The following is a 24,013-nucleotide window of genomic DNA, read 5'->3' on the forward strand; positions in this document are numbered from 1 at the left end:
CCCATGTCTGCTGTTTCTTAAAAAATAATCTTAAAATAATCCTTATGCCAATGAGACAAATTTTTCCCCTACACTTTATATAAAATAACAGAGATATGGTAGAGGCTGGACTAATTGAAGAGAAACACAGGATAAAAAAGTTTTCATTTGTAAGACAAGTGATATTACAGTTTGTTTTTTGATAGAAATGATGCAGGTGACATGTGGGAATGTTGTTTCAGGAAAATGAGGAAACAATTAGAGTGGAATGTTCTTGAGGATATGAGAAGAACGGAATCTAAAGTGAATAGTTTAGGCTTAGATAGAAAGGACAGTTCTCCCATAGGTACCACAAGGAGAGTAAGAAATAGATGACAGTTGCATGTTTGCATGTTGAAATGGTAAATGTGGTGAGAAAAAAATATGTGGAAATTCTTTTCCCATTGCTTCTCTTTCTTCAGGAAAATACTAGCCAAGGATATCTGCTAAGGATGACAAAGGGTGGGGTGTATAATATGCAAGGTTTCAAGACTGAGGAGGTGACTTGGGCTGCTCAGATTGCAAAGGATGAAAAGACAACAAATTTATTTAGGAAGAATACCATTGAGAGGCCAACCGAGGTCAATGGAAATGAATTTAAAGTAGATTGGTCATGGTGATAGTTGTTTTTCTTCAGCTGTGTGGAGGAGAACTGACTAAGGATACAGTCCATTTAATTCAGTCTGATTATTTCTTTTTTAATAATAAATTTATTTTTTATTGGTGTTCAATTTGCCAACATACAGAATAACACCCAGTGCTCATCCTGTCAAGTGCCCCTCTCAGTGTCTGTCATCCATTCACGTCCACCCCCAGCCCTCCTCCCCTTCCACCACCCCTAGTTTGTTTCCCAGAGTTAGGAGTCTTCCATGTTCTGTCTCCCTTTCTGATATTTCCTACCTATTTCTTCTCCCTTCCCCTCTATTCCCTTTCACTATTATTTATATTCCCCAAATGAATGAAACCATATAATGTTTGTCCTTCTCCGATTGACTTATTTCACTCAGCATAATACCTTCCAGTTCCATCCACATCGAAGCAAATGGTGGGTATTTGTCATTTTTAATGGCTGAGTAATATTCCATTAAAGGAATTCAAATTGGCAAAGAAGAAGTCAAACTCTCCCTCTTCGCCGATGACATGATACTCTACATAGAAAACCCAAAAGACTCCACCCTAAGATTGCTAGAACTCATAAAGCAATTTGGCAGTGTGGCAGGATACAAAATCAATGCCCAGAAGTCAGTGGCATTTCTATACACTAACAATGAGACTGAAGAAAGAGAAATTAAGGAGTCAATCCCATTTACAATTGCACCCAAAAGCATAAGATAGGAATAAACCTATCCAAAGAGGTAAAGGATCTATACCCTAAAAACTATAGAACATTTCTGAAAGAAATTGAGGAAGACACAAAGAGATGATAATTTCTTGTATCAGTTTCTCCCGTGTAGAATATCAGGTTTATAAAACCAAGGAGTTCATTCTCTTGTTTATTTTTTATTTTTTATTTTTTTTGTATGTTTGTTTTTGTTTTTTAGTATCCCCACTACCTGTAATAGTCCCTGGCTTGTAAATTGCTCAATCAATATTTGTTTATTAATTAATTAATTATTAATTATTAATTAATTGATGGATCCATTGAGGAACATACTGATTTCCATTCTAGTTGAGACTAGCCATATACAACCCCTCAATCCAAAATTTTCAAGACTTTTCTTCAAAATTACCTCTTTTCCCTGTTCACTAAGTTTTTCATCTATTATTACAAGATGTTATGAGGAAAAATGTTCCTTACGGTAGTATTCAATAAAGAATTAAAATTAGTGGTACAACCTATTAAAAAAGAAAAATTCTACTGAGTAGAAGCTCTAACAGACTTTATTCAATGATTCATGAATTGGACAGCATATCTAGCAAGTAGAGTGGAACTCCAAGGAGTTGTACAAAACGGAAGGCTTTATAGGAAGGAGGATAGGGCAAGAAAATTATTAGCCAAAGCAAAGAAAGGATTGTTTCAAGCAAGGTCACTTCCCTTTGGTGGGGGGAAGAACAGAGTGCCTTATCTGGTAGATTACCTCATTTTTCTACAGAGAAGGCCTGTGTGACAGATTGTCTCATTGGTGTTGACCAGAATTTACCTGACTGACCAGGTTAAAACTTAATTTCTGAAGATGAAAACTGGAATTAGATTGGGGATTAAGACCTGGTTTGGTGACTTGGCCTAGCATAAGCAATTCTACCTTGGGCCTGTAGTTTTCTTTTTAATAAGCCTAAATTGAAATTTCCTCCACAGAAAACCTCTTTTATTATTTTGATAATATGAAAATGAAATATGCTACTGAAACTCTTAGAATTTGTCACTAATATTCTAAGAAGCCAGACATCTGCAGGCCTGGCAGGTATTGGTTCTCTGTGCATACCCATGAAAGCAACCATATTTCTATTGGTTGCCATTTTGGGCCACAGAAATTCTGAATATGCTTGAACCTTATTTACCAACCAAATTTCTTTTACGTGCTTCTCCCTAGACAAAGATGAATCAGAGTATATGAATATAAATATCTGTCAGTAAATCCTCTGAGAAGTTACTAATATCTTTCTTTCTGTCCAGGTAACGCGAATAACCTCTGAGAGGAAATTGTGATGTGGTAGGTATCATTGTTGCCTAATGCCACACTCTTGCATATCTGTCTCGACTTTGGCCCAGCATAGCTACCTTGATTCATTTCTATGACACACAGTAGTCATTCAATAAATGTTTGTTGAAGAACTGACTATTCTAACAATAATAGCTATGATTTACAGCACTACCTGCCAAGAACTCTTCCAACTATTCATCATATGTTAAACACCTTAATCTTTTCAAAAACAAAACCAACAAATAATTGCCCAAAGAGTTTACATTTTTCATCCATTTTTATTGTTTTATGTTGAGGTTCTTGTTTTAGTCTGGGACATTTAACTTTTTGTGAGATTTAGAGGAAAGTAGATTCTACATCCTACTACAAAGATGAAAAACTCAGATAATGGCTTTCCCAGCTTCCCTTGCAGCTTTGGTTTGAACAGATACTCTGTGTAGACACATACACCGTGGATATTAAATTGAAAACTAGAGACAAAAAGATATGTAGTGCCATAAAGAATCAGGAACTGGAGTGTCAGCTACAACCAGCTTAATTTCCCAAGGGGATCCTGTCTTGTTGTGGAAACTGCAAAACCTCTTTCTTGCTGTGGGTATCCTAAAAAGAAATCATAAACAGATTGTCCTTTTGTTTCCCTTTGTTCTACCTTAATTGTTTGAAATTGGTTCTCTAGGTTCTTAGTTACATAATACTAGTTATCTTTAATCCACCATAGTATATTTCTGTTTCTTCAATGTCTTTGATTGATACACTTTCATACGACCTTAGATCAATAGAGACATTTAAACTTAATACCCCACTGGGATGCCTGGGTGGCTCAGCAGTTTAGCATCTACTTTGGGTCAGGGCCTGATCCCAGGTCCGGGGGTCAAGTCTCACATCAGGCTTCCTGCAAGGAGCCTGCTTCTCCCTCTGCCTATGTCTCTGCCTCTCTCTCTCTTTCTCTCATGAATAAATAAATAAATCTTTAAAAAATTAAATTAAATTAATACCCTCATTAATAAAATTAATTAAGTAATTTTATACTATATTGATCACATGTCCTGATCCCTGCAGAAGTACAATAGCAAAGTCCTTATGATCTCATTGCATAGTAGCTGAGTTAAGTCATAGTCATGATTAACTGATATGCAACTAATAAGTAAGAAGAAATAAAGTATTCCAGGAATTCACTGAAAGGAAAGATTATTAATCAGGAATTTTCTGGAACAGTTGAATAGGAATTAGGAAGCTGACGTGTCCTTAAAGGGTAGGAATTCAGACCGAGGGATGGAGTACCATGAACTGACCAGTCCAGTGAGATGATTCAGAGTCTATCCTTCATTTTGGCAGGAGGAGATTAAGGAAGACTTAGGAGAGACCACAAGCTTCAGTGAATATTTGGACCAAGTATATAATATGAGGGTGTAAATAAGCCAACATATGACAACACCAATGATACAGTTTGTGGTGATAATGACTCAGTCATTTTATTTTCTGTTTTTCAGACAAAGTGCTGATAAAAGAAAGTTGCAGATAGTAGTTTAAGACCCTTCTCCAAAGATATTTGGTCTTTTTTATATAGTCCAAGGTGTATTGTGAAAATTTATAAGGAGTGACATAATCAAATAAGTAATTCAGGAATTTCAATCCAAAGGTGGTCTTTAAATAAACATGGAAACAAAATTACTCAAGTTCCTCCTTTTAAGCAACGTTAAGAATTATCTGTGGAGAGGTGCCTGGGTGGCTCAGTCAGTATTATAATTATCCAGCTCTTGGTTTTGGCTCAGGTCATAATCTTGGGGTCATGGGATTGAGCCCTGAGTTAGGCTCCATGCTCTCAGTGTGGAGTCAGTGTGAGATTCTCTCCCTGTCTCTTTGCCTCTCCCTATCCCCTGTGTTCTCTCTCTTTCTTTAAAATAAATAAAATATTCTAAAACTTTAACTATGGAAAAGGAGTCATTATTAGATTTGAACTCTACTTTTTCACCTCTTTTGTTTTGCTCCTTCACATGAGTCAGTTTGTGGTGTTTCCCTCCTTTTCCATTCACATTCCAGAATTATTTGTAGTTCATCTTAAGTTGCCATGCAAAGATACCCAAAATGCACTGTCTCAAACATTGTAGAAGTTTATATGTCACCCATGTAACAGATCCTTGTGGGTAGGTAATATCTGCTCTGGGATTTACTTCAGGGACCATCACCAGTCGGGCAGCTCCATCATCAACAACATGCAACTTCCAGTTTGTTCCAATCATCACATTTTCAGTCAGCAGGAAGAAAATTAAAGGGATCTATCCATAGCAAGTGCATTTTTTTTTTAAGAAAATAAGGTTGAAATTCACTTATGCTCACATTCCATGAGGAAGAACTTAGTTGTATAATCACAGGTAAGACTGAGTAGTTTGTCCCAGAAATCAAGTGCTCAGGAAGGAGACTTGAGGAGGTGAGATCTGGGCAAACTCAAATCTTCACCTTTGCTTTCCTTAGTCTTCTGTCGACATAAACTGAAGGGTAAATGATGAACTCACTTTCCTTCTGGGTTCCTCATGAAGATGTAGTGATAGAGATTTCAAAATAGTAAAGTCTGTATTCCATAGTAGCTTCATAGAAAAAGGGAGTCTGTAAATTAAGTTGGATTTTTGCATTGAATTTTCCAGTTTACTGTGGTTTTCTATATGGAAGAATATAATTCTGAACATTTTATTTTTTAGTCTTTTTAAAATTGAGATATAATTGATATATGATATATTAATTTAAGGTTACAATATAATGATTCAGTATTTATATGTATTGCAAAATGATTACACAATAAGTCTAGTTAATACCTATCACTATATACACGTAAAAATTTTTGTGTGATGAGAACTTTGAAGATCTACTCTCAACAAGCTTGATTTTTAACTTTTAATTTTGATGTTCTGAATCTCAATATTTTCTAGCAAAATATCAATGCTTTTATTGATACCTGAGGATATTTTATTTTATGTGTATCATACCTAACAGAAATTGAGAGAGGAAAATGGCTTTCTCTGCTCTTTGTTTGTTGTCTTAAATTTATTTGAAGGATTTTGTTTGATTGCTTAGTTGGTTGATTTATTTGGTTAAAAGGATAAGAAATGGAAAGCTTTAGCAATATACCTCAAGTCACAATTCATTCCTTTCCTCAGATGAAATAGGATATTTTTAACTTTATTTCTGTGGTATCTGCCCTCTGAGAGGTCCCAGAGGATTTCTGTCTGCTGATATTCATAGCCATTAGGAGTCCGTCTCCCATGTGTAACAAATAGGGTATTACAGAAATGATGAAGTGTGACTTTTGAGGGTAGGACATAAAAGGTATGTGGGTTTTGTCTTTCTGTGTGAGGACAAGAGCATGTCATGAGACAGGTGAAAATTAGCCAGTACCCCACAAGTGAGATGCTACCATTTAGAGGTGGATCTCTCGCACAATGTCATGTCTTCAAATAACTACAATCCTGGTTGCTTCTACACTGTGTGTCATGAAATTACCCAAACTAGAAACACCCAGCTAAACTGCTTCTGGATCCCTGACTCACAGAATCTATGAGATAAATAACAAATATTTATTGTTTCAATCTACTGAGTTTTTAAATAATTACACAGCAATAGAAAACGAATGGAATCCCCAACATATCAATAGCATTTTTTTCTCTGTATATAGACCTATTTTTTAATTCTCTATTCAGTATAATTTTGAAGTTTTCATAGTTTTCCCACTGAATGATGCTATTCCTTATGTATGCATTCTCCCATAGAGGAATCAGTGGGTGAGTTTTTCCTATAGACCGGATTTGGGCGACATGTTGTCATTGATTGAAAATTGAAGCACATGTTTCTTTCCAAAAAGCCTACCTGGAAGAGCAAAGGGAATCACCAAGTTGCAGAGTCTGAGAAAGAAATGGTAACAAACAAGTCAAAGGAAAGAGCATCACCAGCAGGAAGAGAATTGCAGGTGAGATACTACCCAAAATATGCATAGATTACCCAAGGATCCTTTGAAAACACCAATGAGAGAATACTCTTTAACAATCTATCAGGCTCTAAGAGTGTGATGCTAGCTCACAACATCACCAATTATAAAAGTATTTCTGTTCATCCTTCCTCCCATCCCTCCACTCCAAAATTTGGTGGTAGGTATGGATTCCAAATAACTGTTTCCAAGGTAGCACCTTAGGAGAAAAAGCCAACTGTTCTTTTATCACAGACTTCCCCACTGCATGCATCTGAACTGAGAGGTGGGAGTGGGAAAGTTCTTTGATCTTGAGTCAAGTTCAAAGTTTGATTTTGACATGGCATTGGGAATTCTAAGAGTAAATACAGTTTACATTACAGGGGGAAAATGTGATAATTGAAGCCATAAGAATAGAGTTTTCTATATTTTATCCAGTAGCAGTGGAAAAATGAGCTCCCTGTATCTATGTAAAGAAAGAATGGGAAACCAAAGTAAAATTGCCTTATGATTAAGTCCCTGAAGTCATATATTTCACTATAATAGTTTGACGGAAAATGTGCAGAATTACATAGACCAAAAATAGACAATTTGATTGATGCAACTCTTTCCTGAAAACATGCATGGTAAAATAATCATTTTTTGCTTTAAACATAACTAAAATGAAGTAACATATTTTATAAAACTAAATAGCTATTTTCCTTCTGTATTTTATTTTGTGAAGCTAGACATAATGTAAGGGAGGGGTGTTTTTCCTTCCTTTCTCAGTGTAATTAGTTGGCAGAGTTTGATAACTGGACATAAAAACTCCATAAAAATTTTCCAAGCACATTCCACTCCGCTGTATTTCTTTGCAGTTTTTAGTCACATTCTGAGGAGCATAAATAGATGTATTACCTTATTTACATAATGGAACCATGAAGTCAGCACAGCTATTGCATAGGCTATCATGTCAGTGAGAGCTTTAGAGACTCAACTCAGGTTTAAGAAGAGATTCCAATATGCATTCAAATCAGTCTGCTATATATACAGTTTTTTTTTAATTTCAAACAAGAACCTCGAAATGGTTGAACTAAATTGATTTCTAGCCCAAGCAAACTTGTTTAAGTTGATAGAATAGCAAGAAACATATAGCATACAATATTTTTACTTCAGTTTTACTTTATTCTGAAAGATACTATGATAAAAATTTTTTTATATTAATCTAGTATGTTGCAAACTCCTCCACTAAATTAAAAGGTTCCATCTTCAGTGTCTCTATACTTACTAGATTTCATGACTAAGTTAAAAATGCATATGTTAGGAAAAAGAGAATCTGTAAATGATCAGTTTTAAGTATATGCATTTTAATGTTTTCATATAGTCACAATGTAGAAAAAAGGTCATTATATTTATAGTCTAAGCAGTGTGAGTTTTATAGAATCATACTTTAATAGTAAAGCAGTTAATTTCTTTGATTGATTAGATAATCTTTTATGGAACTGACTTCTTAAAACTAACATAAAAAATAAGGAGATCCAGAATTAGGAAATAGCTGTATTCACATATTTATTTCCAAAAACACCAAATAAGGGATTCCTGGATCAGTCAGTTAAGGAACCGATTCTTGATTTTGGCTTGGATGGTAATCTTGAGTCCTGAGATCTGGCCCCCTTGGGCTCTGCACTCAGCATTCAGTACAGAGTCCACTTAAGATTCTCTCTCCTCTCTCCCTCTGCCCCTCCCCCTGTCATGCTCTCTCTCTCTCTCTCTCTCTCTCTATCTCTAGCTTAAATAAATAAATAAATCTTTAAAAGTGAGACCAGATAAACTTTTAATATTGCAAATGCATCGTGGTTTATAATTACTCATCATTTAAAAGCTATAACTGTAAAAAATTGAAAACAAACACAGAATCATGGAATGACCAAAGTGGAAGAAACTTTAAACTCATTAGGAGAAGGCAAGATCCAAAGAGCAGATGGATTCTTTAATAGCAGAAGATAATGGACTTGACTGACAATATTTATTAAACAATATTAAAAATTCACACAATTATGAATTATTAAGCTGCTGTATTGTTTAATTCATATAATCTTTACTTGACCTTACAGTTGTTGGCTATGTTTTATGATCCAGTGAAAGCAAAACATCCTTTCATGTTTTTCCTCTCTCCTTATTCTTTAAAAAAAAAAAAAATTAAGAGGAAATAACATGTTGTCTGCTAGGATCCATGTCTTGATAACCTTTTTTACCCCTACTCAAATGTGAATAGTGTTCATCTGTATCATTATAGTAACATTGCTGCAAGGTGCTCCCAGAAAATTAGCATTATCCTTCCTTAATGTACATCAAAGCCTATTAAATTTACAATGGACTCTCCACCTACAGCTTCTGCCAATTTTAGCACAATCTCTTCTTAACACAACTCTTTAATTTTAAGGTTAAATATATGGTAATATAAACCTTGCCCTATACCATAAGATGCAAAGAAGTTACAATAATAATTTTCTTGATTATACTCTAAATATAACGTATCTAAATTCTATTTGTATACCAGTTTAGAAAAGAATTGAAGACTTATTTCTGTGCTTTAGAATGAAGGCAAGTTGAATTGGTCCAGAGTCTAACTTGAGCTTCTGTGGAATTAAAGATATGCAGATTTTACTGGATTAGGAAGGAAAGACAGTGGCATAACTGATTTTAAGCAACACAAACTCTTTGGGTCTCAGTTAAAGCATGTTAAAATATGCAACATGAAGATAGGTAAAAATTCTCACCTCATGAAGTTGTTTGAGGAATAAGAGAACTTACCTAAATATGTCCAGGACACTTTCTGCTGATTTGTATCATTCAATATTTTTTTCCAATTCCTTCTGCATCAATAATTGTATTTTTCCCCTTTGGAATTTTTTATCAACTCTTTGGTTGTTGGTTTATAAATGAATTATGTATGTGAGTTATATACTTTTTTGAAAATGATTTCTTAAAGAACTCTTGGTAATTATTTTTTACAGTAATATTTTTCATAAAACAGATATTTTAATAAGATTTCTCAATATATTTATTACCATATACAAAAAAAATATTTCTAACAAAGCAAAGAATTATAAATTATAGAATTCAATTATTTATAGAATTAGTTATGTGTTTGATAAATTCATATTATAATGTAATCTAAGGACTGGTAAATTGAAGGAAATTACTATACATCAAACTCATTATATCAGTATTCAATACGTTTTTACAAAATAATTATATTAGTATGAATATTCACTGTATCACCATACATAACAGAGGTAAGAACTTCAAACATATGACTTTACAATAAATTTCTTTTTCCCAGATACTGTAGATGTTCTTATCCTATCACTTTCAAATAGTGCATATTTAAAAAAATAGCTCCACTGCATAACACTATAGTAGAATGTATATTCTTATATGTTATAATTCACAGAAATAAATATATTTGGGCTTTATTGATTCCTGGATCTCATTTCAAGAACAAAGAATAATTCCAAAATTAGAGTAACTTGACTTGATGGCCTAAAAGCTTTTGATGAAATTTATCTTTCTGAGATCAATATTCTTATAGGAAATAGTCAGTATATGCTGGGGTAAATTCTCCTAACATGTAAGGTCATTATTTTTAGTTTATCTCAAGATTTTTTTTTAAAGCCACTTTATTGATGTATAATAGACATAAAAAGTTGTATATACTTAGGGTATGCAACTTGATGAGTTTGGATACAAGTATATATCTGTGAAAACACCACTGCAATCAATGCCATACATGTATCCATCACAACCATGGGTTATTATTATTTTTTGTTATTGAGGAGAACACAATATGAAAACCATCCTGTTAGCAAATTTTTAAGTATACGATAAAGTAGCCTATGATGTATAGTACATCTCTCAGACTTATCCAGCCTGCATAAATGAAACTTTGTACCTTTTGATGGACAACTTCTCCATCTCTCCATCCCCTTTCCTCACAATGTCTGGTAACGACCATTCTACTCTCTATTTCTATGAGTTTGACTATCTTAGGTTTCTCATGTAAGTGGGATCATGTAGTAATTGTTATTCTCCATCTGGCTAATTCTATTTAACATAATGTCCTCTAGGTTCACCCATGTTGCCACAAATAGTAGGATTTCCTTCTTTTTTAAGGCTGAATAATATTCTATATTATATAAATATTACATTTCCTTTATTCACCTGTTAATGAAATTTAGGTCCCTTTCTATCTTAGCTATTGTGATTGTTCTGAAATGAACATGAAAATCAGATACATTGTTGAGACCTTTCTTTCAATTCTTTTGGATATACCAGAGGGGGCATGGCTGAATCACATAGTAGTTTATTTTTAATTTTTTGAGAAAGCTCCATACTGTTTTCTATAGTGTCTGCACCAATTTATACTAACAGTGTACAAGTTTTCTCATTTTCGCATTTTCACTAACGCATGCTATATTTTGAGGATTTTTAAAAATAGTATCCTTCTATCAGGCGTTAGGTGATATCTTATTATGATTTTAATTGATATTTCCCTAATAATTAGTGATGTTGAACATCTTTTTATATACTTGTTAGTTATTTGTATTTCTTTGGAGAAATGTGTGTATTTATGTCCTTTGCCCATTCTAAAATATTTTCTTCTTCTTTGTTAGTAAGATTTAAATGTCCCTTATGTATTTTGGATATTAATCTTTTATTTTGGATATTAATCTTTTATCAGATGCATGATTTGCAAATATTTTCTTCCATTCCAAAGGTTGTCTTTTCACTTTGTTGATTGTATGCTTTGATCTGCAAAAGCTTTTTCATTTGATATAATCTTATTTGTCTATTTATGCTTTTTTGTTGCCTAGCTTTTAGGGTTGTATCCAAGAAATCACTGCCAAGGCCAATGTCAAAAGGTTTCCCCCTATATTTCCTTTTAGGAATTTTTTGGTTCCAGGTTTTTCTTTTAAGTCTTTTTTTTTTCTTTTAAGTCTTTAATCCATTTTGAATTGACTTTTGTACATGGTGTAAGATAGAAATTTACAACCTCCTAAGACTAAATGAAGAAAAGATGGAAAATTTGAAAAGACCAATAGCAAATAAGGAGAATGAATCAGTAATCAACAACTTCTCGACTAAGAAAAGCCCAGGATTAGATGACTTTATAGGTGAATTCTATCAAACATCACAGAAGAAATTTCTACCTCAACACAGCAAAAACCATATATAAAATGCCCACAGCTAACAAAATAATAACAGAAGTAGAAAAAGAATCCTAAAATCCCTAAAGACTCCAACTCGTGAAAGCAATTTTGTAGAAAAAGGACAAAACTGTAGGTATCACATTTCCTGGTTTAAAGCTATATTAAAAAGCTACATTAATCCACATAATATGGTACTGGTATAAAAACAAATATATAGGCCAATGGAACAGAAAAAAGACCAGAAATAAACCCACACATATATGGTCTACCCACCTTCAACCAGGGCTCCAAGAATACACAATGAGGAGAGGATAGTCTCTTCAATAAATAGTGTTGAGGAGAAATGGATTTACATGCAAAGAATGAAATTGGTCCTCAAATTTCTTTATAATTCCATGCCACAGCATGTGAGAATCTAGAAAGAAATTGACTTGTTCTTTTATTCAAATAAGGCACTTTCTATTTCTTTTGAACAAGCCTCAATATATTCTTACTTAAAAGAGGTAAAAATATAATTCCTAGTCTACCAGGTTAGTTGGTTTCATATTTCTTAATGTCTTCTGTATCTTAACTAAAAATAGATATTCCTGACTTGCCATCCTGTCTTACTAATTTTTTTCTTTTCAAAACACTTTTTTCCAATTCTGATATTTTTATAACCATCAAGCTCATATTATAATAATGGAGTTAATTAAATAATTTTTACTTTAAGAGTGAATACATATCCTTGATATAGAGACTGTTGGCACCAAAATCTAATAGGAAGTGGCTAGAAAAAATCAGGAGGTAGATTTCATAATGACGCTGGCATTTAGTACCTAGAAGTCAGGGATGCTAAATGTCATGTAAGGAGAGACAATCCTAAAGAGCAATGATGTTTCCTTTCCCCACCAAAAAATGCTAAATATTACTTCATTAAGAACCAAGCTGAGCGGTTTAGCGCCGCCTTCAGCCCAGAGTGTGATCCTGGAGTCCCGGGATCCAGTCCCCAGTAGTGCTCCCTGCAGGGAACCTGCTTCTCCCTCTGCCTGGGTCTCTGCCTCTCTCTCTCTCTCTCTCTCTCTCTCTCTGTTATGAATAAATAAATTTAAAAATCTAAAAAACAAAAAACAACAAAAAAAGAAATATTGAATATAAGGCCCTTAAATAGACTTTCATTTGATTTTTCCACTTCATTATTAATGAGATCAATGTTTTCCAAATTTTTGTGACTACTAGATGATATTAATTATAATTTGGGGGGATATGTGGGATTTATTATCCTTTCAATAATAATGTTTATAGTTAATACAAATAAATACAAATTAACTACCTAGACATACTAAAGATTTGATTTATGTAATTCTTTGGCTTAGAGGAATTAGGAAAGAAATGTGTTTTTTTTAATATTTTATTTATTTATTCATGAGAGACAGAGAGAGGCAGAGACATAGGCAGAGGAGAAGCAGGCTCCCTGCAGGGAGCTTGATGTAGGATTCAATCCTGGGACTCCAGGATCATGCCCTGGGCCAAAGGCAGGCACCAAACCTCTGAGCCACCAGGAGCCCCGAAAGAAATGTTTTAAATGTAAGCATAAATAAAATATTAAATCAATTAAAATCAGTGGTAGGTAGATGTGACAAAAATAAACAAATTATGGTAAACAAATTATGTCTGCTTAGGAAACTGAATTTGGGTTATATGTATGTGTGTGACAGAGGGAGAAATAGAGACAGAGAGTGTTATAGTAACTCATGTTTAATAAATATGATGACATAAGTATTTGTACAAACCCAAACAAAACATTATTTTCCCATTAAGTCCATATTCTCCCCCCACACATATGTTATGAAGAAATACATTTCTGAGGTTGTTAATGAAGCAAATACACATCACAGTTTGATAGTTTATAAAAATCAAGAGTGCAAACATTAACTTTATCATGACATACTAACCATAATCTGGTTTTCTATCCCTTTTTGTGTTTGTGGTTAAAACTTTAATCTTGCCCGTGCTGCCTCTTTTGGACAATACTGGCTCGAAATGCAGAACTCTTTCCCTCACTGCTTACCATTTCTTCTGCTCAGTGATTTTCTAAACTGCGAAGGGGCAGGCATGGCCTTGAAAGTGCTTTGCTACCTCTTTAGACATCTTTTCTCTGCTGCTTAGAAGTAGCTTTCCCCCTTTAGCGCTCTTTGTAGTGCGTTTGCGTTCTCTGCTGACATGTATATTCAATATATGTCTTTTGGTTAGCAGGTCCATGCATTCTGTTCCTCCTCATACTGGCCACAGATATTCTTGCCAGATTATTTCTGATTCTTCCTGAGAGATTAAGGGCTTTTAGATTCTTTTCTAGCATTTCCTATAATGCACACTCTTCTGTGAAGTTGCACCAAGTCTCATCTTTCTAGATATGTAAGTCTTTACTATTCTTCGGCTTATGTGTCATGTTTAAATAATTGGTCATATTTAAATGTCCTTGAGCACACTAAAAGGTGAGGCATGACTCCACTAATTTCTGATGATCTCCTAAACTCTTCTAGAATTTCTACTGCTACAGCACTTCTACCATCTTCTTTAAGAATTCTGTAACGAAGGAAACACAGGAGACAGTACTCCCCACCCAAACTAACAGTTAAATTCTCATGATTTTCTTTTTCAATACTCTTCAACGTGTCTGGCCCTAGTTCAGTAATTTTCTATACCTTTTTTTTTCTGCACAAAAGGAAATGTCTTAAAAAAAAAAAAAAAAAAAAAGGAAATGTCTTTGTACCATCTTGCATTTCTCCATACTTTGTGCTTTAGGCAACACAGTTTACTAAACTTCAATTTGGTAGTCAAAGCTAAGCTTATTGGAAATAAATGTTCTCAAAGTCATTGCAAATGTGTAGCTCTCTCTCTCTCTTTAAAAAAAATAAAAATAAAAATAAAAATAAAAAAGACTTTTTTTTTTATTTGCGGTGGAGGGGCAAAGAGAGACAGAGAAAGAATCTTAAACAGACTCTCTGCTGAGCAGGGAGTCAGACACAGGGCTTGACCTGAGGCTCCATCTCACCACCTGAGGCCATGACCTGAGCAGAAATCAAGAGTCCAATGCTCCACAGACTGACTAACCCAGGTGCCCCTACAAATGTATCAGTCTTGCAATCAAAATCCAAGTTGCATTTCAACACAGTTTTGGAACTCAAGGACAGTAATTTCACACAATTTTCAAACTGAATTCCTTTAGGATTCTCTGTTCCCTAGGACAATAAGGCTTCAACCATGGTCAATTATTAATAGCCAAAGGCTAGCATAAAGGAAAGCATTTGCCAAAAAAGAAAGATATAGGGGTGCCTGAGTGGCTCCGTGGTTGAGCATCTGCCTTTGGCTCAGGGCATGTTCCCGGTCCAGGGATCGACTCCCACATTGGGTTCTCCTTGAGGAGCCTGCTTCTCCCTCTGCTATGTCTCTGCCTCTCTCTCTGTGTCTCTCATGGATAAACAAATAAAATCTTTTTTTAAAAAAGAAAGATATGTATTAATTCAAAATATTCCATTGTTGTAATCAAAATCAAATATGTTGTCGAAAACAAAAAAATATCAGACATGTTCACTCTTTTCTTATACAGTGAAGATAATTTCTCTCCCACGTCAATAACAACAAAAAGAAGTGATGAAAATAAAGTAGGTGAGGAAACAAATAATTATCTAAGTATATTTGTTCTAAAAAGAAATGGCATGAAAATATAAGCACTCCAGGGACAATGGCATACCTACCAGTGGTATTCCAAAATAAGGGCTTATAAATTAGAGAATTTTGCTTCTCCTCACGGTCCATCAGATGATTGATTCTATTATTAGTCGGTCGATTGAGTTCTGGGCTAAAATTTGTGGTTGGTTTGTATGTTTGTTTGTTTGTTTTAAACCAGCATTGAAAAAAAAAATAAAAAAATAAAAAAAATAAACCAGCATTGAAGTGGGCTTGATTGTAGTTCTAAATAACACTAACAGGATTATATTAATTTTTCTCCACAGTATCCGTAAGTTAGGCTCTCAGAGCCTTTCAGTGTCTTTGGGTTTGTTTTGTTTTTATTGTTTTTTGTGTGTGTTTTATTTATTCATGAGAGACACAGAGAGAGGCAGAGACATAGGCAGAGGGAGAAACAGGCTCCCTGCTGGGAGCCCGATGTGGGACTCGATCCCAGAACCCCGGGTCGTGACCTGAACTAAAGGCAGACTTTCAACCACTGAGCCACCCAGGCATCCCTCAATGTTTTTAACCTATATGCCTACTCATTTAATATTTAGAATAAAAATAAAGAATAATGTCAAATAGGTTGCAACCCCTACTTGATGCGACAAAGATATTTAAATACATACATATATACCTGCGTGCACACACTATAACATACCTGAAGAATAATTCATTTTTTGACCTTTCCTGTGATAGCAGAACTCAAAAAATAATGGTCTTGCTCATGATCCAATTGTCTAATGTTCTCCTGATTTCTGCATAATTCCATGAATGATTCTGTTATAAAGCAATTTCTGTTCATGGAAATGTAATTCAAGTAAACAGAAATCCAGTTATGCTTCACTAGTAACTACTGAAATCTAAGCCAAAAAATTAACCTTTTGACCTTACTTTTCTGCATTGAAAATCTTTTCTACAAATACGATTAGTAAAGTTAATTTCATAATTTCACAGTAGTTTAAACCTAATCTAGTCACTATGGATGAGCAAAACCAATTTAAAAACAAGTGTTTGTAAACACAGCACATTTAGCTTTAATAACTGTTATTTGGAGGAAGAGTCCTTCACATATTTTGAAACCCTCCAAACTACTGGATCTGTTTTACTGCTTGTGGATCATATAATCTGTAAGCCTCTGTTGACATAGATAGAGTTCAGGGCAGGCTGCCCCAAAATACGCCACTTTGGCATATTGATTATTTTAAATTAAAGTTTCTTAAGAAACAGCCAGTGCAAAGAGGGCAACATGACCCTTTTCTGTGCCCCTGAAAGCAGGAAATAAATCTCCCATGGGAGAGCTACCTTCCCTGTATCAGGAGACATCCTTATCACCAGAGATAGGAAATTCAGGGCCGGGAAGGCTATATAAACAAATCTTGTTACTTCACTAATTTACTGCCCCAAGCCCAAACTTCTTTGTCTTGTCAGTTCTTCACAAATTTATTATTTCTTTGTCTAAAAGATATAAAAGCTGTCTGCTTTAGTCACTTCTTTGAGTCTTATATTTTTATGAACTCCTATAACATACAAAATTAAGTTAGTTTTTTTCTCCTGTTAATCTACCTGTCAATTTAATTATTAGCCCAGCCAAAGAATCAAGAAGGGAAGAAAGGAAGCGTTTTCTTCCCCTATACATATTTAAAACTGTTTACCTGCGGTGGATTTTAAATTGATGTTTCAACCAGAAGGATCTGCAGCTTTCAGCTATTCAGAAGAAAATACAGCTTGACCTCTTTGGGCTTTAACAAATCCTATGAAAGATATTTTTAAAATGTGATCTCATAGTTACCTTACAATACATATTTGTGTTGTGAACTGTCTGACCTTAGAAAACTGATAACCTCCTAACAGTAAAATGGGAAAAAAAAAATCTCCTATCTGGCATTAGGAGTTTATGTAGATAAAATAAGATTATACCTATTATAACATTTTAGAAATGAATATCCTTTGTGCCTCTCAGATATTATTAAAGAAATCTTAATATAATCTTTTTACAAAATAGTAAAGATCACATTATCTTCAGTTTAAAAAGCCTTCAAAGGCTCCTATAATATTCCAGATTCAGTGCAGATTCCTCAACCTGGCATTTGCCCTCCAAAAAAAATGGTCACAACCCACTTGTACAGACAGGTGTGTGCTATTACCTATGCAGATACTGAACTGCATCCATCATCAATAGTGCAAGTACATGTCTCATGACCTGACATCTCAGAATCTTTTTTTTTTTTCATGATAATACCTTTATCCTAAATATATCTTCCATCACTAGCCACAGGAGCTACCTTATTCTCAATTCTACCCTCCACATCTAGTAAAAGGGCAGCCAAATAATAGGAATTCAGCAAATTGCAATTGAATGAAACTTCTATTACTGAGGCACATGGGTGGAGTGGCTGAGCGTCTGCCTTTGGCTCAGGTCATGATCCCAGGGTCCTGGGATCGAATCTCACATCAGGCTCCCTGCAGGAAGGCTGCTTCTCCATCTGCCTATGTCTCTGTTTCTCTCTGTCTTTCATGAATAAATAAATAAAATCTTAAAAAAAAACCTTCTGTTACTAACAGTAGCCAGTCTTATACCTGTCTCCTGATTTTTATTGGATGTCTAGTTTCCAAAAGATTTTTTTAAAATGCTTCCATCTTAATTATTTTCCTTTCTGAAGTCAAGTCACATTCCCAAAGTTAGAAGTCATGAAATGAAGAACAAGGAAATAAGCCCAGGTCTTTTCACCACCCACCGGGCTTACTTCTAAAATATTCTCCTGATTATGCACATCCAAGTTATATATCATTACGTCCTCATTATAGTATCTTTTCTAATTCTTTGATATCTGTAAAGTTTGAGCTCTTTTTATTATAACAACCTTCGAAGCCCATGTGTAAGCCACAGAATCATAATCAGTTCTCTTGCTTTGGACCTGGTTTTGGAAAATTCTACACAGTTGAAAAATCTAGTGAGGGTGTTAGTTAATCACACACTTGTGATGAAGATCGGCCTTCTCCCTTTGTGGAAGGTCACCCTCACTGAGCCTTTAGCCAGCAGGTCCCAAACGGAGTGACCCGAGAAAGAGGGGATGGAAATGACAACCTCAGACTGGTTGATAATGTGCTTTATGTATTGATACTGAGTCTCCCAGAGTGTAAATCCTAATGTAAAATTTAAAAGAGAAATATATTCTGTGTTCTGGCTTCTTTGGCTCCTGCAGTACAGATAGAGGAATAAGCGTCTGGCACTCTAATGCACTTGAATGAAACTTTGTTTCAGGACTGAATGAACTAAAGAAAACGCAAAGTAGAGGACTTTTTTTTTTTTTTTTTTTCTTCCTGGTGCAAGATTGTGACAGAGGCAAAGTGGTTTTGGACCTGGCAGCTGTGGAGGCTTTCTGCGTTGGCAGATTCTTGATTACAGAGGAGGCGGTAGTTCCCTTGGGTGAGCAACTTTCTGTATTGTGGATCTGTGCGTAATTCCACAAAAGCTCAGCTTTGAGTCATTTTCCTCAGGCAAGCCCACAATTCTCTCTATATCTTAAACCCATTTCTGTTCAAATGAGACTAGATGTTCTTCTCTGCAACTAAGAAATTTAACCAACGTAATAATTGACAGCAGAAGTGATTGCATGCACAAATTCTCAAATGAATAATCTGGGATTGAATGGCTGGCACGCAGGTTTCCCCTCATATCTGAGAGCAAAGCATTCCTATGACATTTTGGTAAGCCTAAATGGTTAAAGCAAAAAAGTAATTACCATTCATTTACATGGGAAAATTTTTGAGCTTTCCAACACCCAAAAAATATCCTCTCTTAGGCTTTTCTGATATCATAGGAACATCTTGCTAAGGGAATGACAAAATAAATCGAGATACAGCACAGATGCTTAGGGGCACAGTTTAAACTATGGCAGCTTGATGCTGAGATGCTGAGTGTAGTTCTCAGGAAAGGACCACGGGGTGAAAGCCACTCTCACTGCTTGGGGTGTGCGCTGCCTCCATAACGCCCTGCTGCAAAAACAAAGCAACACAAAATGAAACAAAAAAAACACTGAATGCTATTTTTGCTTTTTGCTGCCTTTTTCATAAAAGCAAAAATCCTCTTAGATTCCCTTGGTTAGCAAAAGCAGGTGCTAATCTGGGTCCTCTTAAAGGAGAAATGGCATAATGTGAAGTTTTGAAAAGCAGGGACCTGTATTGAGTCTAGATGATGTCATCTGTCTCTGATTGCTTTAAAATAAACTTATTTTATCACATCAAAAGGATGTGCTTGGGCTTAAATTTATTTGTATTTATCCTAGAATTACTTTCTTTCTATAAATTTAAGCTTTTCATTGTTATGGAAGAAATTTGTCAGTTAAAGTCTAAACTCATTCTGTTTTTTCTTTCCTAATATTCTAGTTAAAAAAATATGTTAGAAAAAAAAAAAGAAAAAAAAATATGTTAGGCTTTCTCATTCAACCTTTAATATGTCCTAATTATTATTCCATATTTTTCACCTTGTTGCCTCCTTTGGGGTTCCCAGGTAATTTCTTCAGTTTAAATTTTATTTTCCATTTCATTAATTCACTTTTGGGCTGTTTTTATTTTGAAGATTAACCTATCATTAAGTTTTCAATTATTATAATTTTTATTGCTAGAAATATATATATACATTTATTTTTATTGTATACATATAGAGATAAATAAATAAATATATATATATATATATATATATACACATATTCATGTGTAATAGGGTTTTGTTAACTAGTCATATTTGAGTTTGGGTCTTCTATTTCTTTACCCATTTTATACATATAGATCTTATCATGAACCTGGTAGTCCTAGAATTTATAATCCTAGGGGTTCATCTTCACTATCTTTTTTTTTCTATTGAATCTTAAACATATCCATCTGCTTTTTCATATGTTTAATGATCTTTGCTTGCAATGATCTATGCTTGACCTTGACTGGGAAAGTCTAATGGACATAAAGTGGAGTTTGGAGATGCCTCTCTCCACAGAGGATTAATTGCTGCTTCTTCTGGTTGGTAGCACATGTCCCTTGCCATGGGACCACTTCAGATCTGAGTTCAACACAGAGTCCAGGCTGCCTCTCACCACACTGAGCCTGGATCAATGATCTATTTCCTTACAGGGGCTATCAGTATGTATCATCAGGCAACCTTCCTCTTGAAAACTGGTTTCTTCTCCTCTGCCCAGGCTCAAGCTTTTCTTCTCTTTGATCTCATTTAACTGTGCATGTGTGTTTGTGTGAGAGAGACAGAGAGGGAGAGCTAGAGGGAGAGAGAGAGAGAGAAAGGCAGGATAACTGCCACAGAACAGTAAGCCTATTATCGACTTGCATGATGTAAGTAATATCTCAGAGTCTTCTTTTTTCAGGGTCTCATTTTCTGCCGAAGAGCCTCTCGGAATGCCCACTTGTCCATAATGCTGAAAGCAGAGTTTGTAGCTCTTCTCTGTCTATATAAGTTTTTGTCTCTTAGCAATTGCATCCAATTTATCTCCTGGGCATGAGTAATTTGCTGATGAATCTCGATATTACATCTATATCCTTAACCACTCCCTTTAATTCTGGGGTTATATATCCAACAGTCTACCAACATTTCTGTATGAATAAATATAAAACATTAATGTGCACATAGACATATAAGTACAAAGAGGACAACAAAAGAGAATGCTTGATCTTCTACCCTAGTCCTCTGCAAAATTTAGTTAAAACAAATATTTTCCCCAAACCACAAACTTCTCCTCCTCTGTTCAGCCACCCTTTGTTTCTTTCTGTGACTCTTCACATTCAATCAATCAGCCAGTGTTGTGTATTCTAACTCAGATCTCTTATCAGAACTTATCTAAACACATCATCCTTTTTCTGGCTTATGAGTAGTTTGCTAGTTGGTTTCCTTGTTTCCTCTCTTCCCTCTTTTCAATCTATTCCATAGCACCCCTTCTTGTACACAGTGAAACTAGAAATTAAAATAATCTACATGGTCTTGATCCCAATGGCTTGCAAACCTCTTGTGCAACAGTTATGCGCTTGATTCACATCACTGTAGCTCACTGGTATCTTTGTAAGCGTTCAGACCCTCGGGCACTCTCTACCCACTCCTTGTACTTCCTCCAGTAATCTTCCCACAGATATCTGCATAGCTAGTTTGTTCATTTCCTTATTGTTCTGGCTTAAATGCTGTTGTCTCACTGAAGCCTTAACTAGTTATTATGTTTTAATAAATACTCCAAGAGCATTTTCTATCCTCCTTTCCTGCTTTATGCATCTTTGCAGTGCTGAACACAACGTTGTCAGTGAATACAATGTTTGCGTGAGCTATGCATCTCTCCTAACAAATCTTTTTTGTTCAAATTAGAAAAGTCTGAACTCTGTTATCCACCACTGGGTTTCTGTCTACTATTTAGGAGCATCTTATGTGGCAAACCAAGTCGGAGAAGTAGATAATTGCCATCAAAAGTGTGACAGTCATAACTTTCAGCACGTAATAGGTTTAATTATGGAGGAGTATTGTTACACTTAAAACATCATTAAGTTTTTCAAGAGAAGGCAAAATAAAGTTTTCAAATTATTCTAAAATGAGAATTTTAATTATATGTTTATTTTTCCCCAATTACATCTTTAAAGATGACAACACTACTGACACAAGTATACTATGTCTTCAGATAGTCACTCAAGGAAACATTTACTTGGACTTTAAAATTCTGATACATTAAATATTTTACATTAACTATTCTTAGTAACATATCATAAAATTACCTCAAACAAGAAGGAAAAAAAAAGCTTCACCAGGTATACCCTTAAATTTTACACTTAAGAATTACAGAAGTAATGACTTTTTTCTGCTGCATTGTTAGTAAACCAAAATTATGACAACAGAATATTTGCAAAGATTTAGACAACTATGATTATATAAAATCTAACTAGTCCAAAAGAAAATTACAGCCCTTACTGTTAGCAGATACAAATTTTCATTGAATGTAAAAAGAGTTCACAAGTTTTAGATGTTTTATGCCCAAAAGGAGCATATTTACTATTCAGTGTGTAGGGCTAATTTGCTGACACCTGAAGTCCCAAATAGTGACTATGTTGTGCCAATTCATTTTTCTTTGGATGCCAGGATTGGCTCCAAGCTAGGGATAGCATAATTGATTTAAAAATCAAAGAAGTGGGCTTTTAATTGATTCTCATAGGGAAATCACTGGTCTTGAAAACATATATGAAAATATGGCTAATGCTGATATCTCTTCATGCTGACAGATGGTACAGGGAAGTTCATTGTACTTTTCCACCCTTGTGTATGCTTGGAAATATTCATAGTATAAAGCTAAAATTAAGAAATTGCACACAACTGTGGTAAAGTTGCAAAGAAGATATCTTAGTATTATTACATCTTCATGTTTTTACAAGTCACTGTTTGACCACTCAGTATGCTCTTGAAAATATTACCACAAAGTACATTACTTGTCAAAATATGCATGCTCACACTTAGTCAAGGCCGTTGTTGAATCTCCAAAAAGCACACTAACACACACACACACACATGCACACATACACACACATCAGGATATTTTGATATGTATTTTCTTAGCAAATTTAAAATATTGACTAGAATAATAATGTAAAATACGTTACTGTTACATATGAGCCAGATTTTGCATGCTTACTTCAAAACCTTGTACAAAGTTTGCAGTTTAAAGAGAAGACCATGAACAATTTGGAGATCCTAGGGAGCCATTTAAGATATGTACTAACAGAAATGTGTAGGCATGAATGAGAGAGTAACTTATTGAGAAGCATTTTAATAGCAATTATATTGCATGCTCACCCAAGGAAACTAGACTATATTCTTGTGATGCAATAATACATTATACTAGAATGTAAGGTTCCCAGGCTTCCAAAGCCAGACTTCCTGGTTTATCCATTGAGTTATACCTACTAAAAATCTAACTCATTTGCCTAAAAGAAAAACAGATTGGCTAAAATCTAAGATTAGCAGGCTTAAATTTTACCAGAAAAAAGTCTTGTTCTGAAACTCTTTAACAGATACTTGCCTCATTTTCATTGGCCTGCATAGTGACAGCAAGCTAATAAGTCAAATCCAGCCGATATGTCTTAGTGGATGACACTCTCCCAACTAGCCTCTGCAAATGATTATTATTAAATAATTACCTTAATTATAGGTAAAGAGGTATAAAAATGAATAATGAAGTGTGAAAATACAAAATATTAATAATAACTAAACATAATTACTCGTTACATCCTTTACAACAACTGTACAAAGCCATTATTTATTAGGACGAGCAAAACATACCATACTTATGGAAAACATTGGAATGGCACGTGTGGCTATCTAAATCAGTAGGAGTTTAGGAGGATCAGCTTCCTGCATTCACAGAGCACCTGCTGCATGCAAGGGATACATCATAAATATCCTCTCGTAACATCTCCCCAATATATTTTAGAAAAAATTGATATCATTCATTATACAAATTAAA

General features: G+C 34.6%; 1 long non-coding RNA gene across 1 annotated transcript; it reads right to left on the bottom strand.

Moving 5' to 3' along the window:
- Positions 1-2,936: 2,936 nt before the first annotated feature.
- LOC102153041 lies at positions 2,937-23,334 on the bottom strand. Its single transcript, XR_005380897.1, has 4 exons — positions 23,183-23,334; positions 17,174-17,272; positions 12,081-12,222; positions 2,937-3,260 (listed from the first exon to the last, which is right to left on the bottom strand). It is a non-coding gene; the product is annotated as an uncharacterized LOC102153041 (long non-coding RNA).
- Between the last annotated feature and the right edge of the window lie 679 nt (positions 23,335-24,013).

The sequence above is a fragment of the Canis lupus genome, chromosome 29 (assembly GCF_011100685.1).
Source record: "Canis lupus familiaris isolate Mischka breed German Shepherd chromosome 29, alternate assembly UU_Cfam_GSD_1.0, whole genome shotgun sequence".
Classification (NCBI taxonomy): Eukaryota; Metazoa; Chordata; class Mammalia; order Carnivora; family Canidae; genus Canis; species Canis lupus.